Raw genomic sequence first — 16,139 nt, 5'->3', positions numbered from 1 at the left:
TTTGTCCAAACTCAAAAGGACCAATGTCTTCTCAAAAGCTTCAGCTCCTTTCTGGAGGCCAGCAAAAGCTATCTGAGGTGTAGGTTGCTGCTGCTGAAATCCAGGGCCAGAACTCAGACCAACTTTTGAGGTCCTGCCTCTTCTGCTGGATTCCTTCTCCTCCTGCTCCCACCTCAGACTCACAAAGTAGTCTTGGGAGAGCCAAGTAATGTGCACATCACATTTTCGCATCTAAAACAATAGGCAAAACATTGCATAAACCACTCTGATGAAGGCAATGATGCTTGATTAAAGTATGGTAGGTGTGCCAATCATTACTGCAGTAAGGCTGCACCACAGAGTCCACTGCTTGGAAGGCACCAACCCAAGCAATTCTAAAGTCTCAGCTTGCTCTGCTCTAAAGACTCTCATTGTGTTCCCCTGACCCCCTCTTCTATCACTGGAGTTATATTCCATCACACCAGCTCTGTTTCAGGTGGAAAGCAGAATGCCTTTAAAAAGAAAGAGAAAAAGGAAAGCAAAAAACAGGACACACCTATGCATTTCACATGTGACGTCTACCCGCCTCCTGCCATATACCTACAAAAATGTTGAGCTTATTTATATATAAATTAAAACACGTTTTCATCACTTGTAAATAGGAAATGAAGTCACAATCCTTGAAATTATAATGGCAGGCACACAAAGACACAGTTGCTGGCACGGAATTCAATTAACAGATAGCAATCACCCTTGGGTGACTGTGTGAGGTGGAAATATACAGGCATGCTAATAAGTAATATCTTAAAGCCAAGGCGTTTATCAGCCAGCAGCCAGACATGGGCACAAGTGTGGGCAGACAGCACTGCTCTGGGATATTTAATAAAACCTGCTCTCTTCACTTGAGGATTTGTGTTTAATCATTTGGTAACATTTTAGAAACATCTAGCCTGGGAAGCTTCTTAAATGGAAATGCTTAGGTCAGAAAACGTAGAGAGTTATTTACTGATACTAAAATAGCCAAAGGAACAGAGTGGATTCTAGGTAATATTAACAGAATGCTTTGTTGCCATCTTTTTGACCTTTTAAGTTTCTGGGGTATGCCTGCTACATGAATCACAGCCTTATCTAGGTAAACATGCAGGAGGCGTTCATTAATACTGGGAAAGTGAATGATTGAAATGCTGTTCGAAATATAATTTTAACTCTTCTTTGCTTGGTTGAAAGCCTAAAGCTAAAATAGTTTTCTTCTAAGCTCCTTGAACTTTAATTTGCATTGCATTTTGGCCTTTCAAAGGCTTCAGGCAGGCCAAGGTATGTCATCTGCTCAAAGATGTTCAATTTAAACTTTCTCATCAGGGCTCTCTTTGTGGCACAGCAGTAGGGTGAACTCACAGGGCTGTTTTGCATGGCTAAATACCACTGCTTAGAGGAAAGGCAAATCTAGTAGCAAAGTCATGAGTTTCTTTAAAGGAAGGCTGTTCAACTTAGGGAGACATTTGTTAGGAGTTTCATAAAGAAGAAATGTAAGGGATGGTGTCAGTACATTCTTGGGTAACTCCCCAGGGTTAAAGGATTCATAAAATGAAAGTGGTTTGGAGCAGGACACAGGAGGCTGGCCAGCCTAGTGATGGGACATGCAGGAAGCAGCATATGTCAGCCATTATCAAGGAAGGCAGGAGAGTGCTGGCTGTGAAGTAGACACTATTGCTAGTACGTACTCTTACTGCTTTTGGTTTCAACTCTGGCCTGGGTATGCAGTTGTAAGTTTTGTGGTCATTGGCTCTGCCCTGGCTACTGGGCTGGAGACAGCAGAAAGTCTGTGGTGCCTTCACTCTCGCTGAGAGAGAACACCCCTCTGGGCACACTGCCTCAGCAGCCTGCACTGTCCCTCTCACTGGTGTGGCTGCCTGCTTTGCTTTTTTTGGAACATTTCTGCTGCCCATGCAGACTCTGGTGGCCACCAGTAGTTGTGTAGCAGCTGAAGCAGTGAGGTCATTGCTCAGTTTGCAGAGTCTCAGTCATTTTGCCTTCTCAGAGGAATCATCAATAGGTGGGCTGAAGCAAATGTTAGAGATGGGCAGTGACATGCATCAAGCACCCTCTAACAGGTGCTCTCACTACCTGCTCCCTTTTCCCCTGGGGATTCACGTGACTTACAAATCAGTGGCCAGACCCTCTGCCAGCCATTTTCCACACTGCTGGCACGCAGCCCGGCCTGGGCTCTGCTCAGGAAGCTGTAAAGTGGTTCTGAATAGCTGCTGTGAAGCTGTCCCTGTGCTGCTCCTGTCACAAAGAGTTTTCAGTGCCGCCTCACTAATGGATGGGTTTCTCCTATACAGAGTGCTAAACAATGCAGTGATACATTCAGGTTTTATTAGTGTAAGTTTAGCGTGGCCGCATTATTCATAATGGAAACAGCACAAGAGAACTGCGCTGTTCATCCCAAACGCGAGACCATAAATCCTGCAAGCCACGCAGCACCGTCGAATGATGTGTTTGCACCACTTATTTAGCAGGAAAGCTATTTGTAGTCTCTCTGTATGTAAACCCAAGCTGTCTTAATATTGCAAGCCCAAACTGTGTTGGAGGAGGTAATAGCAACAAAAAAATAGCAACCAGTACATTTTAGAAAACTCAGTTGTGACTCTACGATACCAGGGCTCAGCTCCCGCTGCCAAGTGAGAGGGGAGCAAGTGCTGTGCATGGGTGCTCTGGTGAGGGGGCTCAGCCCTTGCCCATCTCTGGGCTATGACAGGGGCGTGCTGTGTTTGTGTCAGGACCTGCTTTGCTGAGGAGTGTGCATTGTGCATTTGTGTGGGACATGGCGAGGCTTCGTGCTGCTGCTCGCTTGGTTTGCTTTCGCAGAGAGCAGCTGCAGCAGTGGGGTGTGTGAGGAATGCCCGGGGAGGTACATTAATGGCCTGAGTGCCCCATGTAATGGGTAAACTGGTCAAGAATGAAAGAAAATAGCAATTTACTGTGATGAGGACACATCACCTGCCTAACATAAATCAGGCTTTTAGGTGTCAGGAAGCAGTACCAGCTATATGCTGATTTGAGGTTATGTGTTCCTTGGGAGACTGAGCCAGAGGGAGTCAGCCTGGGCTCACGACGAGGAGCAAGAAGTGCCTTGGGAGGAGGTAGGCTGAAAGCACTGCCTCCCTTCATGTAGGCTTCGTGTGGCTGTGAGGGAGATAAAGCTGACTTTTGTGTGCTTCTGCATTCAACCTAGTGACCTAGAAATGAAGGGCTACAGAAGCTATTGCCTGCCTTTTAAACTACTGCTTCTTGCAGAACTCCTGTCACCCTGCTTCCATTGGCCTTTGCCAGGCCTGGAAGCTGGGCAGTGGGAACCCTGTGGCCTAAGCACTGTTTCTTTGATGCTGCACAGCACTCATTGAAGGAAATGTTCACAGGAAGATTCAAACACATTTTAGATGTGTCTATTATTAGTTGACTCAGATGCAATGGCTCAGGGAAATTACTGATCAGGTTCCTGTTGCATTTTCAGGAAATACTGCCTGAACTTGTGGGAACACCTTCCTTCTCTCCTCCCCCATTCTCTCCTGCATCCATGCCCTCTCCAGTATGGCCATTAAAGCAATTCATGCTGGGCTGAGAGAGGAATCTCTGATTTCCTAAGGCTCACCTCTGAAGCAAGCTCTCTGCACTCCTCCAGCTGCTTTGTTCACTGTTGGTATTAGCACTGGAAATGCTGACAGTAGCTGCTAAAAGTTAAATGTATTTGTAGAAAATCAATAGTGTAGTGGCCCGTTCTCCCTTTCCCCTCAACTTCTCGGGGGAAAATAGCCCCTGGATACATGAAGAATATGAGTTCACATTTCTCCATCTCAGAACACATGCATTTATGCAAGAGGCTTAAAGGATATCTTTTATGATCCTGGTACAGTGACACTTCTCTTAATTCAGTGCTTGGAAGAGTGACAGAGGCTTCTGGAAGTGTTAGTTATTATGCAGGGCATGTGTTTTAAAACCTTAAGTACCTTGATTGTCTCTCACATAGCTAGTGCTCTCAGCAGTTTGCACAGTGCTTTTATGTGCGTTTTTCTTCCCTGAGACACCTGTGCTAAGTTCAGAACTGATTCTGCTTCTGAAGCAATTTATTAAACATCTTCAGTGCACCACTTCTGTGAAGAGGTCAATTTGTTCTTTCTGCCTAGAGATGCAAAACTCTGGGCTTCAGTTGGTAAATGCAAGTATTAGGTGAATTTCTCATTGTTTAACTTGCGCTATCCTTCAATCTACTCTCTCTAGTGATCCCTTCCTTTAACATAGGAATTTATTATTCATGAAATGTGGAGACATGCTACTGTACCAGTACTCCTGTCTAGAGCAGGTGCAGTTGGGTAGCCTGGCACGAAAACACTCTGCTCTTCACCATCTTCTGGAGGACACATTTTCCAGATGACTGAAAACATCTGTTTCTTTCTCTTATGTTCCTTTGTCTTGCTCGCAAGATGCCAGTGTAGTGGTGCTGGGATGGCACACGTTCATGTCATGAGGTTCTGGAGCACAACCAGCCTGAAGCTGATCCCTAAGGCAGCTCATGCACAGGCTGCTGGATACATGTAAGGAGCCTCTGGCTTTCAGTTCCCTCTGAGGTGGCCTCCCTGGAGGTTAAAAACAGGACTCTGAGAAGGAGTCCTGCCCCCAAACCAAATTTTGCAATGATTTTCTGTGTCTTAGTGCTTGCAGGTCTTCAGGGTGGTGTTATCTATACATACTCACCCTCAAAGGTCCAAATGCCTCTATGTATTCTTGTTTGTGGGTGGGTTTTTTATTTTTGCTTGCTTTGTTTTTAATTTGGATATTTCTGATATGCAAATTGACCTGGATCACATCTATACATACTAGATACAACAGGTTTAATATTAAAATACAAATTTTAGGTATGATGAACTGGATTCAAATTAAAACTTACTTTGCAAGGCTTCTGCATGGACTTTTCCCCCCCTCTTTTTTTCTGCCACACATCATTCTTATCATTGTTCTGGGATCATTTTTATCTTGCGATTCCAGATAGGAATATGGCTCATGGTGTTTGGCTAGACCACCAGTTCTGGAGGGAGCACATTTGCTGAAATAAAAATTGGTAGCTATTCCTAAAGTTACCCCTTGAACCTTGGTCAATCTTTAATAAGTAGACCTGAGGCAGCAGAAGTAAGAGGGACCATTTCTGTTGGAATATCAAATTAAACTGTAATGACAAGACAAGTATGGATTTACAAAGTTGATATTTCCCCTGAACAGTGAATATTTTGGTAAAATTCTTAGACTACTTATTACAGAAGTTGTTACAGATTTTTGGTAAGATTTTTATTTAATGTGATTTAATTTAATTTTCTGGACTGTGTTTTGCATACAGTGTGATTTCTTTCAAAGTTGTGGGTTTTTTTTGTGGGGAGGGTGTTCTGTTATTTTTTCTTACTTTATTTTTAATTTTTTTTTTCTTAGACAAAGTCAGACTGAATTTAAGAAGTAAAACTGATTACAAAAAGTATTTGGAGAGCATTAATCAGTGGGAACTTGAGAAATAGCAGACTGTCAGAGCTAGTGATACAATATTTTTCTTTTTTCTTTTATCATAGAAAGGGCCTGTAGAAGTACATACTTGAATCACTAAAAATGTCCAGTTCTCAAGAATACTGACCAACTTGGTATTCTTAGTTTTGATTTAAATGAAATATTTTCAGCATGTGGTTCATTTCCAAACAAATAAAAAAAAAAAATCTTGAACCATAAATGATGCTTCACATTTCCTGTTGGAAAAAGATTTCAGAAGCTCATAAAATGTCTCCAGCCCTTACAATATATCAAGTCATATTAATTTATGGTAGTCAATGATCAGTCAGAAAAGATGGAGGAGAGAGATGGAAAGCCTATAATATTTACGTTCTTTCAGAACTGTATATCAGAGGGTTGCTTTTTTTTTTCTTTTTTTTTTTCCTCCTTTATGCATGACTCAGGCACATAATCTCTTCTTTCTTGCTTCAGGAAAAAAAAAGGAAAAAATGAAAGAAGGGGAAAAAATATACATATTTGTATTATATTATGTTCTCCAAGTAGCAAATTCCCTCTGCCTGCTATCTGTGGGTGTGCAGCCCTTCCTCAGGAACATACTGTATCTCCTGAGTTCCTGTGTTTGTGATATCACTGTGCTTTTGCTCTGAAGAACCATGAATGGGGCCATTATGAGGGGCCGACAGATAATTAAGATTCTGAGAGGGGTATGCTGCTAAAAGAGTGTTTAGTGAGGAAATTACAAGGCCAATAAAAAAAAAAAAAGTCTTTGCGAGTTCCAATTGTATTCTTTTCTTCAGTGGGTCTAATTTTTCAAGGTCTGGCTGGATCATGATGAAGTTTTCTTTAATCCTTTTTTTTTTAACTCTCTACAACAGGAGCCGAGGCTGGAATGTAAGTCCAAGTTAATGAAGCAGCCTCAAAGTTGAGGAGGAAGAGAATAAACTGCAGCTCTGAGGTACAGACCATTGGAGATTTCTCTTTCAAACCTTGCCTTTCCCACTCACTGGAGTTATTTGATTTGGAAACAAGATAAGAATTCACAATATCTGATTTGTAGAAATAACCTGGAGGAAGGAAAAACAGTCAGAAATACTAATTTCAGATATAATTTTCATCTCTCGGTTTTCTAAAAGTCTTTCCCATCTCTAATATCATTAAGCAAATACAAAGTACAGATTTTGGGGAAGTTGCGCACCGACTGACAAATGGATCTCCAAATAGCCCACAGTTCAGCACTTCTTTTTCTGTCAATACTCTGTGACTAGGAAAGGTTTGGAGCATAATTCTCTCCCAGTAATCTATCTTCTCCCTTTCTCTCTCTCTCTCTCTTTTTTTTTTTTCCTAGTAAGAAATAGACCTGGAAATTCCTTGCTGATTTCCCAGGAGTGTTATTCATGCCAGTTTATTTATGTATTTATTATTCAAGTGCAAACTATTGCAGTTCCTTGTGATAAACTGCAAATCAAGCTGATAGAGGCAAAGGGCTGACTGTCACACCAAGTGCTGTAGAGATGCTGGTGCTGTGGCTGCTATTGCCCCTATGTGATGAGGTGTGAGGACAATTCAGCCTCCTTGGTACTCAGGTTTGCCCAGGCCTTGGCTAGAGCTAGAAAAAAACAGTATACTTTCACAAGGATTTAATTGCCTTCAGCAGCACATTTAATACAAGTATGCTTTAACATGTGAGCATAATAGTTTATTGTGTTTAAGTGCTGGAGCTGCCGCTAGGAGAAATCTATATTAAGGCTGATAAGAAAGGGGCAACTTCAACTTGGAATGTGGTCAATTGCAAAAATAAAATATGTCTCTAATATAGCACTCGTTTATAGGCTTCCTTCTTCTTATTCCTGATTTTTCATGACTATTTCTCATAATTTATTCACATCCATGTGCACAGTCCTTCGTTACTGTGTGAAAAACCTACACAAAGGCAGCTCATTGATTACACAGAGGAAAAAGTGAAATTCCTGTCAATGCTTAAAGAAATCAAATTAAAAGAGTTGTCATTTTACTTTATTGACTTAGTATTCCCTTTCATAACAAAGGATAAAAATGTGAGTTTGAAATAATTATGTTCCTTTTTGTGGTATCTTGATTGCCATAAAGGTATGCTAATTTACGCTAGCAGAAGTCCTAATTGCTAATTCGAATGCCATCTTCCTATGCCATCTTGGTAGAGACATAATGTTCCTGTGTTTTTCATGTGACCTTGTCTCATCTGCAAAGCTCAAATTTCATTGCCACTCTGGGAAAGGTTACTGGTGAGAAATGTTTGAGCCTTAAATGGATTCTTAAATTTGAATAGGACCCATTTTTTTATGTGTTGAAAACCAGGCTTAGATCCAAATACCTCAGAAACTTGTGAAGATTCAAACTTGATTTTGACTGAATTGTGCAACTTAAATCTATTTCAAGTACATAATTCTGTGTGCAGAGTGTAAATCCACATGTATATGTGTGTGTGTACACAAAGAGGCACAACATATATATGTTGATACATAACCACACAAATGTACATGTCTTGCTTTAGACTCATACTTGGAAACAGTAAGTGACTTATATATTTTTCACAGGAATTCCATCAGTGTTTACTTCCTTAAAGAGAATTCTAATTTTAGAAGTTTTAAAATAGTTTCTTGAGTAGCTAAATAATTACTGATAGGGAAAAAAACCCAAACCAAAACAAAGGAATCAGTTTCTTTTTTTTTTGACAATTTCTCTCATTGGCCATGAACTAGATTTTAGACATAAATGTAAGTAGGGTATTTTAAATGTTTATTATTTCCTTATCATTGTTCTATATGGAGGTCAGTATAGATTTCAGTTTGAGTAGGACCATGAAATGAAGAAAGCCCTCTTTATATGGCTAATAAAAGTTAAATAAATTTTGGAAGTGTGAAGTAGTGATTGGCGTGGGATGGATGGCAAAACAGGGAATCAAAATGTGGAAATAAAGTAGACATAGAACCATTCTGGTTGTTTTGGAGAAAATCATTGTCTGACTTCTGGTTCTGCAGAAACAAAGCCAGGGTGGCCTGGATTTGAATCCTTTTTTACCAGCAAATCCAGTCTTCAGGATAGTTTGCATAACCCAATACAGCTTTGGCTTATGTCTGTTCTGAATAAGCAGTTAAGAAGTTTGGGTATTTTTCAGTTCTCTGTGGGCTGGCAGAGAAAAGATATGCAGTACAGAGGACTGAAAGAAATTATTTAACTTTTGCTGGCCTGCATGGATGCACCTCCCTGAAGGCTGCAGCATTCAGCCACTCTCATTCCCAGTACAGACTGGTGTACCAGGTAGAAGGTGCTGGTCTCACAGACAGAAATTGTGCAGCGCTCAGTGCTTCAAACACCTGTTTACAGAGGTTTATATAATTTAGGAGCATAATAGAGCTGTCTGCTCGGGGTGGTCTGAACCTGGTGCTGGTTCCAGCTTGGCAGGAATGGCTCAGATGGACATGGGAAAAACAGAGAAAGCAGTCAAGTGTTATATGCCTCCCCGAATCCTTGTTTATGAGCTTGTGCTAAACCTTTGCTGTGCTGCAGACCCTTCCAATGAGAGTATATTTGTGTGTGTTAGCTCACCAAATCACAGGAGCCAAATTTCATCAGCAGATTTGTGGCTGAAGCAGATTTTTATGTGTGTAATTTTTTCCATATGGATGTGACTTTAGAGCAGGACACAACATAATAAAAGGGAGAAAAATCAAACTTTGGCTTAAGTTTGTCTCACCTATGAACATATATAAATTAAAAAAAAATTGACTGAGTTGTTGAGAAAATGCAAGGCTGATGTTCTTCAGTTTGCAAAGACAACTGTTTGGTTAATACCCGCATTCCAAGGATCTGGACAAGACTTAGCCCTTTGGTGCAAAGTGCCCTGCAAATCCAAGGTATGAGACAGCTTCTGTCTCCAGGAATTTGCCTTCTCTGCTCATAACCTGCAAGGAGGGAGGATATCCTGCCTGAGGCATTGCAAGCGGCTAACTGGAAAGCTGAAAGCAGAACCCGGTTCTCCAGCCCAGTGCCGTGCATGATGAGTTTCACTTTGGATTGGTTACAGTTTTCCCACAGCAGTGCTCTGCTGCACTAATTGAGATTAGGTCCCCATTGCACTTAATGCTTCCTGAGAATAGAGGAGGAAGCAAATTCTGCCATGAAAAGCTCGACAGTTGTAGCCGCCTAATTGATGGGGTTATTTTAAATCCAGTCAGTTAAATTGCTACGGTCACCCTTTATTATAGCCTAGGCAATTTTATTTCAAGTTAGCTTTAATCAATTAGGAATTGATTTTAGCTAAGTCAGTACAAGAACATCTGATCTGGTTTAACAAAATTGGTTTTAGAGAAGTGAAATGGGTGCCGATTCAACATGAGCCCAAAGAAGGCTTGCTTTCTCTTTTTGCCTGCTAATGATCAGGTACAGGATATCCCAGTACAACGCCAGATCCTGCATGGCCTCAGCAGATCCTATCCCAGTCTTAAAACCTGGCAAAATAAAACATACAGAATGGCAGATAATGATGGTTGCCTTAATGAAGGACTCTCTCCTCAGCAACTTGCACTCACATGCACAAGCACATCCTCATCCTGACTGCACTGGTCAGTGGAGGAGCTTTGGGAGCAGCAAGTGACATGCAAGTTAAGAACTTGCTGACTCAGCCTTCCTAGGCTACAGCCCTCTAGGCCAATGAGGCTGCAAACCATATTGGTCTTCCACTATGTGCTTTTAATGCATTTGTTTTCAGCTAGTTTAGTGTTTTCAAGAGGTTTGCAAAGATGGCTGAGCTGGAGGTATGGCAAGGAAAGTGGCTGGGAGCAGGTGGAGGTAGGAAGGGGAAGTAGCAGCTCTGCTTCTTGGCAGAAGTGTGGCACTATATTGTGAAAATGGAAATCCCAGGAGAACTGAGAATTACCAACAGAGATTTTTTAGCTGTGACAGTTTCTAATGATGTCTTGCCTTCAGGGCTATGAAACATTTGCAAGGTTTTATGACACTTTTGAAGCTTATTTCTCCAAATGATTATTCTGATATTTTACCATACTCTAAATAGATATTATGTTTAAAAAAAACCCTTCTCATTCTCTTCAATTTGCTGCTGTTGTTTTTATCATGATTGTTATGAGTTCTCATATAGGCACTCTTATCACTGAATGTTGGACTCTTTCATTTCTGTTCTCATAAATTGTAAGAATAAAGCTACTGCAGTCTAGGACCCACTATTTCTGGTACTATCAGAAGAAAAAAGCAGTATTTCTGCCGAGGATATGTTTCCTTTGTGCTAGAGCCATTCCCGTGCTTGACTTCTTCTGTAGGTACAAGTAGTGTTAATGAGGTGTTAATGTGTATGTAGGCGTCGAAAACATGGATTTGCCTTTGATCAGTCGGTGTTATTTCCCTTTTTATTTCCTTTTTTTTTTTTTTTTTTTCTAACCTCAAAAAGCTGTTTGCACTATGAAAGCCTTCTAACTTAACAGAAATTTTTTCAGGAGCTGAAAGAACTTCTGAAAACAATGTCTAGTGAAACTCCCACTGACTGCAGTGGGGTCAGTACTTCTCCTTTGATTACAATTGTTTGAAGAGCAAAAATATACTCCCAAGGGTTTGCCTACATGCAGTGCTCATACTGCTTTAAATATAGCCTTGAAAGTAGTATATTGAAAGCAGTATATAAACCCTAGTACAATGCAATTATCAGGAAGTTATGCTCATCTTGTTTGATAGCACAAATGCAGATCAGTGTCATGGTTTGACCACAGTCTCTCCCTATCTGTATTAGTATAACTTCAATGGTTTTGTTTTATTAAATGCACACCTAAGGAGCTAACTTGGCACAGAGACTGGGTGTGTTAGTTTCTTGATTTATAATTATTAACACATGCACAAAATGAAAGCAAGACATTTAAAGTGAGAAAGCTCCAGAAGATAGAAAAAGTATGCTCTCATCTTATTGATGTGGGCTTCCTTATCCTGTTGCCTTTGTTCTCTCTCTTATTCACTCCTGCTGACTTAAAGCAACATCACCTCCTGTTTATCTGAGTCTCATGAAAAAAAAACCAAAACAATTGATTGGGGTGTGTGTGTGCGTGGTTTTCCTAAAGCAAACATGTACAAAGTGAAGTTGAAAAGGTTCAATGCTCACGTCTCCTTCCCCAGACTCTCTAGGCATCCACTTAGGACTCTGAGGGCTGGCACAATCATATATTTGAGTGGAAGACTGTGTGGGTTTCTGCATATGTCTCTCTTGGGACATCCTGTTTGCTTCAGTCTTGCCTTCCAAGTGGCCAAGAACAGACTCTACTGTCCCAGGTGCTGCACAGTTAAGCCAGCAGGCAGGTCCTGCTCTCTGCGCAGCAGCCTGAGCCATGGTGTTGGCCTGGCCACAAGCAGCAGAAGGGAGACGTGGAGCTCACAGTGGGAGACAACAGCGTGGTCGCAGCAGCCAGTGTGCTGGCACTGAGGCTGCTGGAGGGCTGAACATGGGAGGTTTCCCAAGAAGAGAAGCTTAAATGGAAAAGGAGGGAAAGTGAAGTGAGAAAGAGAAGCTGAGAAAGATGTATGCTCCAAGAAACTGTGATGCAGGCTGGAGGAAGCAGCCCACTAGCACAAATTGACAACCCAGTCAAAACTGTATAAAAGGCTCCAGGAGCAGCTGGAGGCTCCCAGTGATGATGACTCTGTAGCTTTCCCTCCTGGCTCTCTCTCTTCTACCTCCTGGTTGGGGTCTCATTCAAAATTCAATTTTCTCCCACAGGCCACATGGCAGGAAGGGGAATCAGCCTTGAAACATGGAGAATTGATTTAAAACAGCTAAGCTGGGCTCCCATTCCAAAATCCTACTTTAGAGGATTTCTGTCTCTCCCTTGTAACTATAGAAAACCCCGGTTTGATTATCCTTGCCAAACGTCAGTCAACCTTTGGGAAGTGCTTCTCTTCCTCCTTTCTCCTAACTCCGAAAATGAGGTAGGAGGGTAGGAGAGGTGGCTCATTGCATAAAGCTATGTCCAAGAGTTGTAAAGATGTAGAGTAGCTAGAGGACTGGGTCCCAGGCCCCTGCCTTATCTGCTTATAATGAATCCAGTTCTGCCTGTTTGTGTATGGAAGAACACAACAATGCCTAAAAATAGGAAAGGGAAAGTGTAAACATACTAGCAAAGGAGAAGCACAGCAAACTATGCACATCTCTGTGTATAACTCTTATTTATAAGGTTTTTTTCCCTGACCTTAGGCAAGTCTGCAGCAGCAGAGGTAAATCATGTGGCCCTGGAAGCATTTGCTGTTTCCTACATTAGCAGCAGCTTCTATTTCTTCCTCCCCCACCCAATTTATGTTTTGCTGTCCCATTGGAGTGTAATGTGCTTTGCAGTTTCCTCTATTTTTCTTTTTGAGTGTGTTTTGATTTTTTCATGTTGAAGTCTCTGCCAACAAAAGGTGTCAACCCATTTAACAGCTGCTGGGAGACAAGAGCTCCGTGGATACAGACAGCATGGCAGTGTGGGAGGCCAGACGAGGCATCCTTTGGGCAGGCAAGCACCAGGCAAGCACCATGTGTCCTTGACATGGCCTCTAGTCCATTTTCCCCTTCAGCTGGGCTGCTTAGAGCACATCATAGATGATGCTTGTTTTTGGAATGGGAATTTAGTGCTTTGGATGTGAAAGCATGCTGTATGTTTTCACACCTGAAAGCTCTTCAAGGAGAGATCTGGGGTCTTTCCTTTTATGCGCATACATTGAACTTTCTTTGGCTGGCTTCAGACTATTCTTTTTTAACCACATATGGTGATTGCTTCCAATGTGTGCTTATAGAAACTGGAGACATTTACATTCCTAGTTTAGGGAAGACTTGACAGATATTTGATTTGAGTTGGTTTGTTATTCCTAGTTCTGGTTTATTGCAATCACAGTGCCTACTGCTGTATCTCTATTGATTGCAGACAGACATCCTGAGGGATAACTGTCTTCCCTTTCATTTAAAAAGGAGAAAAAAAGGCATGTATCCAGCCCTAGTACTTGTGAAGACAGACACAAATACCTAATGCAGACTGTTTGATGAGACTGAAAGTGTGTCACTGTGAGTTCTAAAATGTCATCATTTATTCACCCTGACTTCTTTGTCATACACTGAGGTACCCACAACACTAATGTGCAGAACTGTGCTGAAAAGGCTGCAAAAGAAGAGTAACTGCAAGTTTTTTGGGTTAAACTAGCAGGAGAATGCTGAAGTGAAACCCTGAAGGACACCCAATCTGAATTCAAAACTCTGCTGACTCTATAGCAAAATTGCATCTGACATCCCCTGCTCACACTCCCTTATTTCTGTCCAGACAGACAAATTCCTTTTGACCCCTAGATTTAGCAGGTTTGGGATAGTTTCCTTGAGCCTTGTCCAAAGAAGAAACAAGGAGATTTAGTTTATATTTGCATGTCTAGAGCACAAGAGTCCCTGTGAGTTTCTCTGGCAGCCCAGATTTTTTTCCTAGTAGAAAAAGACCCTGCTCATGTCCCATTGTCTCAGTAGACCAGGGGTGAAGGACAAGTATGATTATCTGCTGGCACTAAAGATCTTGCTTCTGTCATTACAGAAACTTAATCAAAGAGTCTGTTCCAGTCCTTCAGCATTGCAATCTCTTGCCTGACATACTGGGCTGCTGTTCTGACTTTCCTTAAGACACTGCAGGGTTTGACTGCTTTGAAAAGGAAGGTAGTTTGTACAAGTAAAAGTGGGCCAGGGTAAAATCCTGGAGCATGGGTAGCAGTGGCAGTGCTACTCCTGTAGCAGGACACTCAGCACAGGTGATTACCCAGGAGTTTACTTCTGGCCTCTCTTGCACATTGCCTAAGCGTTTGTGGGGGTCTCTGATGTATTGCCCCATGCCTCCTCATTTAAAGGCAGTATGGCCAAGTTCTCAAAATCATTGAAGATTCCTAAAACTGCAGGGCTCTGTCTCACAGGATGAGAACACAGTCATTCTTCAGTGTTTTTTTTTGTTTTTTTTTTTTTTTTTTACCTCTTACCTCTTTGCTACAGCTCCTAGAAGTGAAAATGAGGCTAGGAGAAATGGCAAACATCGTACTTGAAGCCCTAAAAATTTGTGGTTGCTGTGGTACAAATCTTTTAAAGCAACAAGCTTGCTCTACTTCATTTAATGACTTGATCTGATGGCTTGTGCTCCTGTGAAGCCACTTCCTCTTGCTCATTTATTTTTTCCTTCCTCACTCTAAGCCCCAGAATTTAGACCTTTCTCATCACACTACCTGTCTATTGGAAGATCTCTGCTCATTCCTGCCAAATGAAAGAAAATCAAAGTCCATGCTGAGCAGCAGTAAAAGAGCAATGTTGCTGCCTGGAATTGCTTCAGGAACTCCTTCTGTATTAGACCATATAAGTCCTACAGCAGGGAAACAAGTAGCTGAGCCTGTTCAAAAGCCTATGAATTCTTTCTTGCATTAAGTTAATTAGTGAGAAATGAAACAAGAAGCTGGTGCATGAAAGAAAAGGATTACATATCTTGTATCTTAGTAGCTCAGTGGAATTGCAAGGAAAAGGAATCCATCTTGTCAGTGATAAGAAATAAGTGTTTTACCCTTGTTTCAATTTTGTGTAAAATTCACTGTGTGTTTTACCGGCTGATGGATAGAGAACATTCAGCTGCTGAGGCAAACATGATAACCGATAATCCAGGGAAATTGGTGCGACCAGTTAGTGCTCAAGCCTGTCCTGTCTGAACCATATCCTACTGGCTGAGAAGCACCATCTAATTCCCTTCTGCTCTTACTCTAACTGGCTGATTCAGGGAGTAGGAAACTCAAAAATGAGCACACTCACTCCTCCCCAGCACTTAGCAATACCAGGAAAATATGGCAAACAGATGGGAGTCAATGTATCATCCAAATGAAATCCCACCCTTCATGAAAATGTGCCAGCTGAAGAGGAGACAGGATTCTTATTGGTGTCCTTTGCCATAGATAGCAAATGTGAATTTTTTTGGCTCAAATATAGCAGTGAGGGCTTTGCTTTTTTCCTTCTTTGAGTGCTTGTCATCTTGGCCAGGTGGTCTTTGAAGCCTGGGACATGCAGAAGCATGAGACTTTCCAGAGAGAGCTCCAGATGCCCTTGGCAAACTTGTTTCTCCTAAATCCTGCTTTCCTGCTGTGTCTGTGGCTGGGGCTGAAATTTTCACAGAAAAACTAGCAGGATAGTTAAGAAAAATCTAACAGGCTTTTGAGCTGTATTTTATGTGGACAAGATGTATTTCCATCTGGAGTTGGGGTGGCAGCTTTTCTTTGCCTTGCTGACAGACTTCATGTTGTCATGAGCAAAACTTGCTTTTAACGGGTATTGGGATCCCTTTCCTCTTCATGTGTTTCAGTTGTGGCGTTTGGAAATCTTACTCAGGAAATCTCTTGCCATCTGGGTCTCCAGCAGCCTCAACACCTGCACCACTGATGCACCCTTGCCTTTCTAAACAGTAAGCCCATCTCTTCCCTCTTGGGGTCTGTGATATCGAGGTGACCCCGAGATTGTAAAAATCCTTGTTCTCCCAGCCTGTGCAGCCAAAGAAGGAGTCTGGAATATGTAGGGTCGGCTTCTCAAGGTTGATTATTTATCTATA

At 41.7% G+C, this 16,139-nt stretch overlaps 1 long non-coding RNA gene across 25 annotated transcripts in view; it reads left to right on the top strand.

Moving 5' to 3' along the window:
• The window catches only part of LOC110477926 (uncharacterized), a 306,989-nt gene that overhangs the window by 186,513 nt on the left and 104,337 nt on the right, over nucleotides 1-16,139 (top strand). For all 25 annotated transcript variants that reach the window (XR_014954343.1, XR_014954361.1, XR_014954356.1 and 22 more), the window contains one exon: nucleotides 6,402-6,481. This is a non-coding gene — a long non-coding RNA (uncharacterized LOC110477926). The remainder of the gene's footprint in view (nucleotides 1-6,401; nucleotides 6,482-16,139) is intronic.

Source organism: Lonchura striata, chromosome 3 (assembly GCF_050655825.1).
Source record: "Lonchura striata isolate lonStrDom1 chromosome 3, ASM5065582v1, whole genome shotgun sequence".
Taxonomy (NCBI): domain Eukaryota; kingdom Metazoa; phylum Chordata; class Aves; order Passeriformes; family Estrildidae; genus Lonchura; species Lonchura striata.
This window is presented reverse-complemented; position numbering and strand designations above follow the sequence as displayed.